Source organism: Astatotilapia calliptera, chromosome 7 (assembly GCF_900246225.1).
Source record: "Astatotilapia calliptera chromosome 7, fAstCal1.2, whole genome shotgun sequence".
Classification (NCBI taxonomy): domain Eukaryota; kingdom Metazoa; phylum Chordata; class Actinopteri; order Cichliformes; family Cichlidae; genus Astatotilapia; species Astatotilapia calliptera.
In genome coordinates this window covers 46,624,192-46,635,941 of record NC_039308.1, presented here as the reverse complement: position 1 = coordinate 46,635,941, position 11,750 = coordinate 46,624,192, and the positions used below count along the sequence as shown (strand labels likewise).

The 11,750-nt window shown below is 41.7% G+C and overlaps 1 protein-coding gene across 12 annotated transcripts in view; it reads left to right on the top strand.

The window, feature by feature from the left end:
• The first annotated feature begins 345 nt into the window (after positions 1-345).
• LOC113026413 (unconventional myosin-IXa-like) overlaps positions 346-11,750 on the top strand; it is a 161,463-nt gene continuing 150,058 nt past the window's right edge. For 9 of the 12 annotated variants that reach the window (XM_026175186.1, XM_026175185.1, XM_026175183.1 and 6 more), the window contains exon 1: positions 346-832. The gene's annotated coding sequence lies outside the window, so the exon portion shown is untranslated. The remainder of the gene's footprint in view (positions 833-11,750) is intronic. The other 3 variants (XM_026175189.1, XM_026175187.1, XM_026175188.1) reach the window with 2 other exon arrangements.

Here is an 11,750-nt window from a genome sequence, read left to right as displayed (position 1 = left end):
CATTTCAGTGATCTGTATTAAATAAATAAGGTAAGCCTTGGCTTGGATTTCATCTTCAAAATAAGTACTTGATTCTGCAGGTAGTACTGATTTGTATATTGGTCATTTTATAACTGGCTTAATGCAAAACACCATACTGTAAAAACCTCCACTAAATTCAGTCGTAAATCTTCCAGAAGTACAAAGATATTTTACTCCAATTTATGCATCTTCCTGTGTGTGTGTGTGTTAGTTTATTGTATATTGGGTGTGTCAGTATTGGCCACACCCCTCAGCACGTCATGATCTGAGTGACACTCTCAGAGCCAACACGTTAATTCCTCTCAGAAAAAAACTAACTAACAAAAACTACTTTTATTGCTCGGGTCTTGACGTGAAAACAATCGCTGTTGGTTCACAGCAGTCTCCCACCTCCACCCACCAGCATCACTGCTATAAAGCGCCCATCCTACGGTGTACGTGAACGCGCAAGCGCGAGTCCACGCGCGGTAACAGCACCGCGGCTCGTAGAGGAAAAAAAGGGAGAGAGAGCGAGAAGAGAGCACAGAGGAGCTGGAGGAGCTGCTGTGGGAGGAGGGCAGACGTGACGGGAGCACCCAAAACAGAAGCTGCCGGGAGTACGACACGGACAGAGGGACCGGATCTTATCTGCGGCACATTTTGGAGATTTGAGCAGCCGGATACGCGCTCTGTTAACGACGGCGGCTTTTTCCCTGCGGTAAAAAAAAAAAAATCAGCACGGGTGTTTTTGGTGAGGAGGTCTGCTCTTCCTCTTCAAAAAGGACAGTCTGTGGCGGAGGGCTGTGCTCAGACTGAAGGCACGGTGGAGGAGGTAAGCCTTCCTTTTCTCCTTTCTTTCAGCTCTGTGTTGTTCAGCTCCCGCTGTCAGTAAGAGCAGACACCGGGGTGAGGAATGCCAAACCTCCGTCCTGCGGAGCTGCTGTTTGCCCCGATCAGTCAGCTCATCGGCTGCAGCCTCCTGTCCACCCCCCACCCCGCCACCCCAGTTCAGATGTTTCACCAGGACACCTTAACCCACACCGTCATTCAAAAATACCCTCCACCTTATGATGCCTACACACACCCTACACCTTTCTCACGTCACTCTCTTCCACCGTTGCCACCGCCTCGGATGAATGTCACCCTGTTTTCTTACATAATGCAGTAAATGTGCGGGTACGGTTACAGATGTTGGCTGGTGGACGCGAGACTCCACATCTGGCGGGGTGCAGCAGATAAACGTGACGCACTGGTGTAAACGGACAAGGCGCTGACCCGGGCGGGCTCTGTGTCGCAGAGGACGGGCTGCTGGAGCTGCAGCTGCGGGGCTTTGTTTTTGTGTCATCTACCTCCCTGCTAACGCGCTCTGTGAGCTCCATGACGCTCGGTGGTGAAATTTTTTTTCGTCAAGCGCGAGCCTCTCAGCTTGCTGACATCACGCTGCTGCTGCTGATGGGGCATGGCTGCTTTTTTTTTCTTTTACAGCAGGGCAGGATGATGTTCAGCTGCTGTGGACGAGGCTCAGTATAGATCCTGTATTATGTCCTGTTGATCAGCGTGCACTTAGAGCAGTGTTCTGCTTTACCTTCAGTCTAAACATACTTTGATTCCGGCCTGATCGTAGATTCCGAATGGTTTGATTTCGAAACGTAGGTAATTCAACTTTTTAATGCAATTTAGTGACTAAAGAATGCACTAATTTGACACACATCCATCAGATCAACAAGTCTGACACAACTCTTGTCGACAAAAGTAGAGCTGTCAACACCAAAGAGGGATTTTAAGCTGTAAGCCTGTTACAGATTGGAATGAGAGAGCAGGTAGAGGAAATATTGGTGTGATGTAATACCAAAAAGTACAAGCCATTTTGTGATGTTAAGTCGGGCTGAGGATGAAAATAAAATAATGCTTGAGTGAGAGTCTGAGTCAAAATGAGGTGATTTCAAACCAGCTGACAGGTTAAAACATGCCTGCTTGGCCTCAGTCAGACCACCGGTGCCATCAAGGTCTCCATCCACTAGCTCCAAAAGCCCCAGTACTACTTCTACCCTCCTCCTCCGCTCCCTGTGGCAATCTGCATGAAATGCCACAGTGATGGCACTTTCACGAAAACAGATAACAGCACTTTTGGGTGGACGTCTTTGACAGGCAAGGAGAGACAAACACTTCTCACCACCTCCGGGTGCTCTTGAGCTCAACTGTCTGGTTTCACTCTCCCCGTTGCCGGTTCGGGATAAGGAACATGCTGCTCTTTTGCAGTGTCAACTTTGCTGACGTTAACATTTCATGCAAGTCATTATGTAAGTGGCGAGGCCCTTGAGAGCAGAACTGAAAACATTGCTTTGACAGCTCCAGCTGGCTGGCGAATGGGCTCGTGAGTGCGCCGAAGGAGCTCCAAAGCGGCCCAGAGATGTTTCGTTTTTAAATCTGTGGCAGATGAAGACATTTGTGAAAGCGGAAGAGCAGCCATTGAGGCTATTTTTCCTCACAAGTTAATATAAACACTACAACACATTCAGAGCACTCAAGGCACTAAAAGAGCAATACCAGTCATTTCAATAATTCATAAACAGTGGAAGTCTTTAATCTATTTTCTACAGCTGTTTTGAGGCTCTGGACCAATGTGTCTAGATTTGGGTTTTTCTTGACTTTTTAATGCAAAATGGATAAATCATAGTCTTGTGGTTCATTGCTCTCACATCTGCAGTTTGTTTGGTTGATGTGAAACAGGAAAGCAAATGGAAAGTTGTGAAGGAAGGGTTAGAAAAGAGAGGCTTATACGGTAGTATGAATAGGGAATATTTACCAAGCCAAGTGTCTGAATTTTTAAAGAAGAAACGGGTCAAATCTGTGCAGCTGCAGCGTAAAATTGGTTATTGTTATTGTCATAAATAAGCACGTTAAAAGACTGTTGATCAGACAGTTTGACTGATAGCTTAAGCACAACGAGTTAATTCAGTTCAAATGGATTTAAGTCCGTGAACAACTACATTTATGAAGAGAAATAGCTTCTGTGTGAACAATCTGGACCCTCTTTGTCCTTGCATGAGGTGCTGACTCATTCTTGAACCTGCTGCAGCAATACTCAAGGCTTCATGTAAAACAATATCAGGATGAGGTTAAGGCCACATATAGCATGTCAGCAGCTATGTGCATCTCTAAGCTGGTGTATTTATAGAGCCATTCACAATGGTGTGAATGGTGTGTGTGCATGCGTGTGTGTGAGGCATCTATCTTTGGATTCACGCTGACAAAAAGATTTTGAAAAGATACTGCAGTTAACTAGTCAGATTTCAGTTGTCACTAGTTTTATTTTATTTACCATGGCCATGGCTCGTTTATGCACCTTTTTTTTTTTTGTTATGCTTTGCCCTCACATTTTCTAACCCTGATCAGTCAAATGTAAATGAAAATATGAAGGCCTTAAATTGATAACTATTCCATATTTATTTATGTGTTCGTTGTATTTAGACCCCTCTATTGTCTGCTTCAACTATAGTATGAGATTTCTCACAGTTTTATTTTAGGTGTCACCCACATGGACTGTGGTGGTTGTGGTGTGAGAGGAAACAAACCTTCACAGACATTGTTCAAAAAACAGTCACTGCGATGCATTGTGGAGCACCGAGGCATGTCTGTGCACAGTTTGACGTTTTGCATTTACTATTAGATTCTGATGAACATAAAAAGTAATGTGTTTTTTTTCATCTGTTAGATATAAATTCATAATATAAAAGATATAGCGCTATCCCAGAAAGAACCAAAGCTGTCTGTTCAAAGCAAGAAATACATGTTGTGGTTTTGTCCGAGGCCTCAACTGTTGTCCAGAAAATGTTAAAAAAGTTAGCCTGATTAGATCGAAAGTGTGTCAGTCTTCATAGACTCCCATGTTGAACTCTGAGGCATTTGCGTGCACCTGTAAACTCAAGTTATGAAAAATCATATCTATATTTTATCATCGGAGAACAAAAAAATTAAAACACATAGAGAAAATAGACAACTTGACCACCAACTGAATAAAATCTTATCCTCTTCCTCCTCACCTCAAGCCTCATCTCCTGACCTGAAGTCGGGACTCCAACACATGCAAACATGCAGAAACATGCTTGTTTATTCCCCATCATTTTTGCAGTTGCGTATTGTCAGCAGATTGCACATCTGTATCTGAACCTGAAGCATTATCTCATTTGGGGTTCTCCAGTTATGCGCAGCCATCTACAACAAACCTAAGGCAGCAAGGGAAATCCTTGCCAACACTGCACAAATGTAGTAGAGACCAACATATTTGTTGGTCTTCTTAAAAGGAGTTTATAAAGCTTCATTTCTTATCTATTTTCTAGAATAAAAGCTTTAGTTGTTGTGTTAACCCCCTCTTAAACTCCTACACTCGATCCATGTTTAGAAGAGACCTCCTCTTGGTGGTGCATCCACTGTTGCCACAATGTGTTGGTGGAACACCACTAGAATAGACCCGGTGCTTTTACGAAATCTGTTTCACTGCCTGATGAAGGAGTGTATGCTGGAAGACGCTGACGTTTTCATTTTAGATTCGACATACTCATGCCACGAGATTAAAGACATTTTAAAATGTTATATAAAGAAGACTGTCTTGGCTTTCTTTAATGCCTTCGCTAATCTGTCTTATTCCCAAAATGATTTGAAGGAAGATACAATGTAGCACTGGCAGAGTATTGATTGTGTAAATCCTGTTATCAGTGGTGGTTTAGCTTGTAGTCTCGTGCATCTGATGTTGCTGTGTCCTTCAATTTGCTCCTAACAAACTCATTTTTACATACACCAGCACACGGGTGCATTAAAATAAACAGTCGCACATTTTCTCCAGCCGGCTGGATCACTCAGTCAAACACGATTGCTGTCACACTTCTGCTGTTAGTTGAGGCCGCCTTGTGACCTGCTGACCTCTGTCACACATGTGCACCGTGAAGACAGAAGCTGGCTTGTTAAGAGCGTGGATGCTGTCAGATACAGAGTCTTTAAGTGCTTCATTTCATTGATTGAAGTCCTTCTCACAAACTCCTGAATCCAACAAATAATCCCCACACAGACACGTTTATCCCTTTATTACGTCCGTCATCTGCAGGTGGGGTTAATTCACGAGCGCATTTTACTTGTTAGGTGTTATTTAGAGAAAAACATTCAAAGGAGCTGCGTCCAAACCAAAGAGACAGCCGGTGAGAATTCCTACCTCTCTTTTGTGCAGCTGTCTGATGAGATTAAAATACCTTTCACTTTTGTTTTCTCCAGAAGCTTCTTGAAAGGATTTACTGCAGTATAAAAAGTGTCAGTGGTGCAGATTGTTAGCATGATAGCAGAAGTCCTTTTGATTCCAACATGGCTTGTTTCTTGGTGGGGGCTCCGCTGTTTGTTATTCCTACAGCTGCTCAAAGCCCGGCTCTCCGTGGATTTCTGCATCCATTATCGCTTCTCACATCTCCTTTGTATTATTCATTAACCTCATGCTATGGCTGTCACTGCTTTAGGCACCATTTAACGAGTATTCGCCTTGTGGAAATAAACACGTCTTGGTTTTATTGGTGGGCTTATTTTGACATAGAGAATAGGCACACTTGATTGTGGTTCTTACAGTAGGTAGCAGCCGGTGAGGGCATGGATCAGTCCCCTGGCACTGCCCGGGGGCAAAGAGCAGCCAGCGGCACCTCTCCCCTCCATCCTGCCTAGCTGGTTACAGATGGAGAGGCAGCAAGAGAGACTTTGACAGGGAACGAGGATCATTAAGCGAGCGAGTTTAGGCGTTGATACATGTTGAAGGATTCCTTTTAAATCAGCCAGCAGTGAGACTCCCTCTGCAGATTAAGACCCTGTCTCTTACCCTTATATGTCTCTACTAGTTTCTGAAGGCAGTATATTTATGGTATATAACGAGGAATTTTCGGTGGAACTCTGACTTTAAAAGCTGTGTGTGGTCAGCGTGTTGTCAACTACTGCATGAGAGGGTAGACCTGGGGACAGCTAAGGCTGATTAATAGGATGCTAAATAAGGCTTGTGTAGAAACAGGTTTAAAACAAAACCTGCGTATCAGAGAAACCAAGCAGCTCAGTGTTTTTATCTACTGTCACCCATCGATCACCAACAGTGGACTGCCCATAATAATTTACAATTTTAAGCTTTACCCAACATTCACAGTGAGTGAAATTGGCTAAACAGACCAAAACCATTTTTATACCAGGCTGTAAAAGTGTTTATTTCACCTCTAAAGTTTGGCATTTTAGCCTGGGAGTCAATGGGATTTATTCAGTTTTGGAAACAGCTTCAAGTAGCCATTGGAGGAACTTCAGGTTTTTGGCAGTTCTGCAAAAACTAACCACAGAGAATGTGACTTGGCCCAAGAACCTGGAAACAGTGTCACTTACCACAAGAACTCAAGTTGATCCTCGCCAGCTACACGTTACGCTTAGCTAAACTGCTTTGTCCCTGGCTCCAGTAAAGACCTGTCCTAATAATGCAGCTGGCAGCCTCCAATGAATTATATCATGAGTTTTAGTTTACTCCCTGTGGACTGAACCACTACAAAGAACAATTTGGGACAGGAGATAAGATACTGCTGTCTGAGTTTGTGCTAAAGTCCTATATTAAAGACTGCTGCATATTCAAGTATATATGCATACATGTATCATTTTCTCTCTCTTAATTCTCCTAAAATCATTTACCAAGTGCAACAGTTTCAGCTGGCTGTTATTTCTGTGAATAGAACAATCAAAACACTGAATTTGTATGCCAGAAAACCAAAACGCTAACGAGCATTAAAATGTAAAAGTAAAGGACGTCTTTTACGTCACATACAGTTAAGAAAATAATTGTGGTATCTTTAAAGTAGCATTTTCTACTGTACTTTATGGCTTTTGCTTAGCAGGGCGAAATACGCAAGTAGTCAAATGAGTCTGGTTCACAGATTATCTTAACCACTTTATTTGGAAATTATGCCTGTAGTGAGTACACTCAAATGCTGTAATTATCTCTAAAACTGTTTGCATACTTTGTAAAGGCGCGTTGAGCCATTTAAAGATGAAATGGAAACATGTTCTCTGAAAAGATCCATCACAATTGACAGTTTGGGTACATAAAACCTATAAACAAATCCTATAGGACTGTGTTAATATTGGTGCCATTTACCCTCTTTCATGATTATCAACTGGGAGCGAGCAGAGTTATCACAACTGATATAAAACCCAAATTGTATGAAAGTGGAATTTCCCTGTGAACATTTCCAGTTTGTCTCCCTTTCCTTGTCCACTTCTGTGTGGCTTAGTGCTCACATGATCCACATGACCCCAGACCATACATTTAAGTGAACAGTGGTCTGTCAGTCATTAGTTCCATTCATTTCTTAAGATTGCAAGTTCACTGTGTTAGAGCTCAAATGGCTTTTGAGTAGATTAGTAGGGCGACTAAAGGCCATTTCCTTGGAGTCATCCATAAAATATCACATTGATCTTTTTTTGTTTGTTTGTTTTATTGAGTTTATGTGTTAAGCAGCTGAGGGGAGCCAGAATCCAAACCTCAGCTCTTGGAAACAATGGACGCACCTCAGAGGAAGTTATCCAGAAATGCTGAAAAATCTCAAATTCCTTCAGTTATTATTATTATTATTATTATTATGCTCATATGAAGTTATAAGCAGCAACTGAAAATGGTTGAACATGCACTTAAAGCCCTCGAGTGAGTTCAGGTGGCCAGTATTAGGCCCTGCCGTGTGTTTTAGCTCTGCTCATGATGCTGATGCTTGCACTGTTTGTCTCACTGTGTTAACACCAGATTGATGGAGTCGCTGCCCAGATTGACAGATCTAGCTCAGCCAGCCACTCTCCCCTAAAGTCTGCCAGACTCTGCCTGTGAAAATGCCTGTGAGGTTAAATCAGTAGTAAGAAAAACTCTTGCCCCCCTCTGCAATTAGCACCGTGTCATTTTGGGGTTCCGAGGCAGTCGATAATGTCACATCTCACTTGTGTGTCAGTGGTTCGCTTTTTAAATGTTTTTGACATGGTGCCTACAGACTGAAGGGGGGCTGCGTTATTCCACGCTTGTGTCACTTCCCTAAATGCTGAACTACCATCTATAATAAGTGCTTGTTTCATAATCGTTCTGTCAGTTAGTTTGCAGGCTGCAGAGTCTGGCTTCAGTCACTGCGGCCTCGGCTGCGGGTCGGGAGTCGTAGCCAAATGACGCCCTGCTGAAGGGAGCTGGCAGCCGATATACATGCGAGAGGAATTTGAATACATGCACAGTACGAGAAGCAGGCAGGACAACCATGTGACCTGCTGTCTGCCACTGCTTTGTTGCAGTATGCTGTTGGCAGTGTGTGAGAGAGAGAAAGAGACAGTAGTGGCCAGAGCCAGAACAAAGCAGTCTGTGACCAGAGTTGGGTGTGGCGCTTTCAGTTTGATGAAGTCGGGATCCTTGCTGCTGGATTGCCGCTCTCTCAACACTCAACGCTTCTTCTGGTCACCAAACATTGCATAAATTTCCTACCGATTCCAAAAAACTGCAGCTACATGTAGACTGAATGACTGTGAAAAAACTAAGATAAGAAATCACACTTATTTATCTCAAGACATCTCAGGCTGTCCCTCATCTGTTTTATACATGAGCTATTCATTAAATGAGGAAAAAATAAAGAACGCTTAATGCTGTCATATTTTTCAGGGAGTGGAGCAACGGGTGTATTTCTCTTGGAATTATGGTTTTTGCTTCTTAAAATCTTGATTATGCCCCAGGTAAACATTTTAAGAAGATGGTTTACAGAGCATGCTTGTCACAGCACTATAATGTCAAAATCAAAACCTGCACCCAGGGAAATACTCAGTACTCAATGCTATTTTCAATACCACAGAGTTAAAAAAGCCAAAATTAAGAGAAATCATTTTTAAAAAAGAAAATTACAGCAGTACTGGTTTATGTAAATTTAGCCACAGCCTTGTGACTAGGGCTGCACGATTTTGCATAAAATGAGAATCACGATTTTTTGGCTTAGAATTGAGATCACGATTCTCTCACGATTTTCTTTTCCAGTATAAATATTTATTGCACTTATTAACTGCACATCAACTTCGTAACAGTTGAGACTGAACATAGAAACAATAAATAAACATAAAAACAACAAATGTCTCACGTTTTGTTGTTGCCGCAAAATGTTGTACTGCTTGAAATTCCGTCTCCACCGTTGCTCGACGCTGCGTGTATAGAGCAGGTAGTGCAAATAGTTGCGGGACGGCACTGTGTAGCGTTTGTCTAGGGTGTTGATCATTTTCCTAAATCCCTCGTTTTGCACAGTGTTGATGGGAGCCATATCTTTGGTCAGGTGATAAGTGATAGCCTCCGTAATTTCTTTGTGCCTGCGGGAGTTCGACGTGTATAGGGAAGCGCTGTATAAGGTTCCCGTTATTGATGTTTGGGTGGTTAACCGGGACGGATTTTCTTCCTCCTGTCACTTTCTCGTCATCCCTGACGTGCTCTCCGTTGTTTTTTTTCCCTGCTAATTTTAGCATCACACAGCACAGCTTCTGTATCACGTGGTATAAGACTCCGCCCTTGTCATTTGTTGAGCAGGAAGAGTGAGCGCTTGTTTTCATGCAGATTACGTCCCGGATCAAAATGCGGTACAATCGTCATCGTCTTTTTTTTATTTATTTTTTTTAAATCGTTGTCATTTGGAAATGAGATCGCACATAAGTATGAATCGAGATCGCGATTTTCTAACGATAAATCGTGCAGCCCTACTTGTGACTGTATTTTTGTTGCTGATCAAATACCTGTTAAGGCAGGCTGGCACTGTGTCTGTGTAGTTGTTGGTAGACCTTCCTTAGCTTCAGTCTGGGAGATTTAGAGAAACATAGTACTCTTTAGACACAAATAATTGTGTTATTGTTTTAATTAATATTTTCTATTAACATAACAATTGTTGTCTAAACCCACAAATAATGTTATTATTCTATAATTAGCCATAGCTGCTGGCTGCTACCTTAATGACAAGTTAACATTAATATATTAATATACATACACATAATATATATTCATATTTATGATGCCTGCTTAATACTTCTATGTTGTTAAAACAATGGAAAGATTTAGTGACATCTTGAAATTCTTCATAAAGACCAGGGTATCAGTGTCAAGTTAACTGTTGACTACTGTTGATGTGTTCAGCTGCTAGTGAAGGGAGGGGCCATGTGACTTTCAGATGACTGCTCAGATGGAGGCGGTTATCACAGAGTTGTTTGTATCGATACCTGCAAATTAGTATCTAATCTGATAGTAAATTTCAAGATCAGTTAGTATCTGAGTGTCATTTTTTCTGAGAACACTAAGAAAAACCCCTACAATAAAAACAAGTAGATTTGTGTTTTGAGCAGTTCAAAAGGTACTGTAAGTACTGGTCCTGATCACATTCCTACTAGAGAAAAATGTTCTTTTAAAAATGCAAGTTATTGTGCAATGCTTTCACAGAATTGGCCCATTTAAAATTAAATCAGGCTCTGTGAGGCCCATGAACTGAAATGAGTTTAACACCCCTGACATGATTTTTAGTCTTAGTCAGAAATTCAGGTTTTCTGTGTTTCTGAAAGGAAAAACAGTCAAAGGTGTCTTGCTGAGATCAGTGTAAAAAAATGTAAACTATTCCTGTCCTAACAGTCTTTCTTTTTGCCCTCATTTTCTTCTTGGTCACATTTTCTTCCATGCCTCTTTTCTTGCGTCTCACTTTCCTTTGTGTGGCTATAAAAGCGTAGTCATTCTGCCAAGGTTGTCTGAAAGTTGCTCTGTCCTGCAGCCTGTCCTACTTTGGTGCACGACTCTAAACTGGGACGGCACAATACGAATATAGCAGGTAGGATCCGATGGTTCGGTGGCCTTAGTCACGGGATCTATAGATGCAGTTTGTACGGCGTCTCTGTCTCAGTGTTCAGTCATCGTCCTTGTGATGGACCGAGTTGAAAAACAGGAGGAGCCCAGGAATTATTAGAAAAATATAATTTCCATTTATTTAACCCCCAAAAATTATATTTACAAGACTAATAAATGTTGAGCTCATAAAAGAGGTCAAAGAAACAAAACTGAACTCAGGCAAAGACTGCAACCTTAACAAACCAAATGACTGCCCAAACGTACATAATTGACCTAAACATGAAATGACATACAAGGGTATATATAATGGCTGATCAGACCATTGTGACACATGAGGGGTAACAAACAAAACACCATTATAAATCACAAACGATGCAGTACAATCTAGTTTGTTAATAAACTAAACACTAAAGAAGAAAATCAAAAACCCCATTAAACCCTAAACTCAAATATTTAATTAAATACAAATACTTTGTTTTTAAAGTAAAGAAAACACACATTCCCCCCCTTCAGCAGGAAGTGGTGGTGTGGTCCAATTATCTTTCCTTGTATTTAATGGTTTCAAACCCTGGCTACCATCTTTTGTCCAGCAACTCCCAGTGATGATGGCAGGTAAGAAAATAAAAAGACAAAGGTTAGTCAGAAAGCAAAGAAATGAAGTAGTATGAATACATAAGTAAACTAAATGTGCGCGCTTACAAATAGAACAAATGTATCCAAACCAATCAATAAAGTTATTGGAAACTAAAATGTATTACTATGTTCAAAATGAAGAATGAAAATACAAAAGTTACCGACTTTAGAGTGTGGCCACGGGTTTGGCCATCACACACCCCCCCACTTCTGGATCTTCCATCAGGCAGCGAGAGAG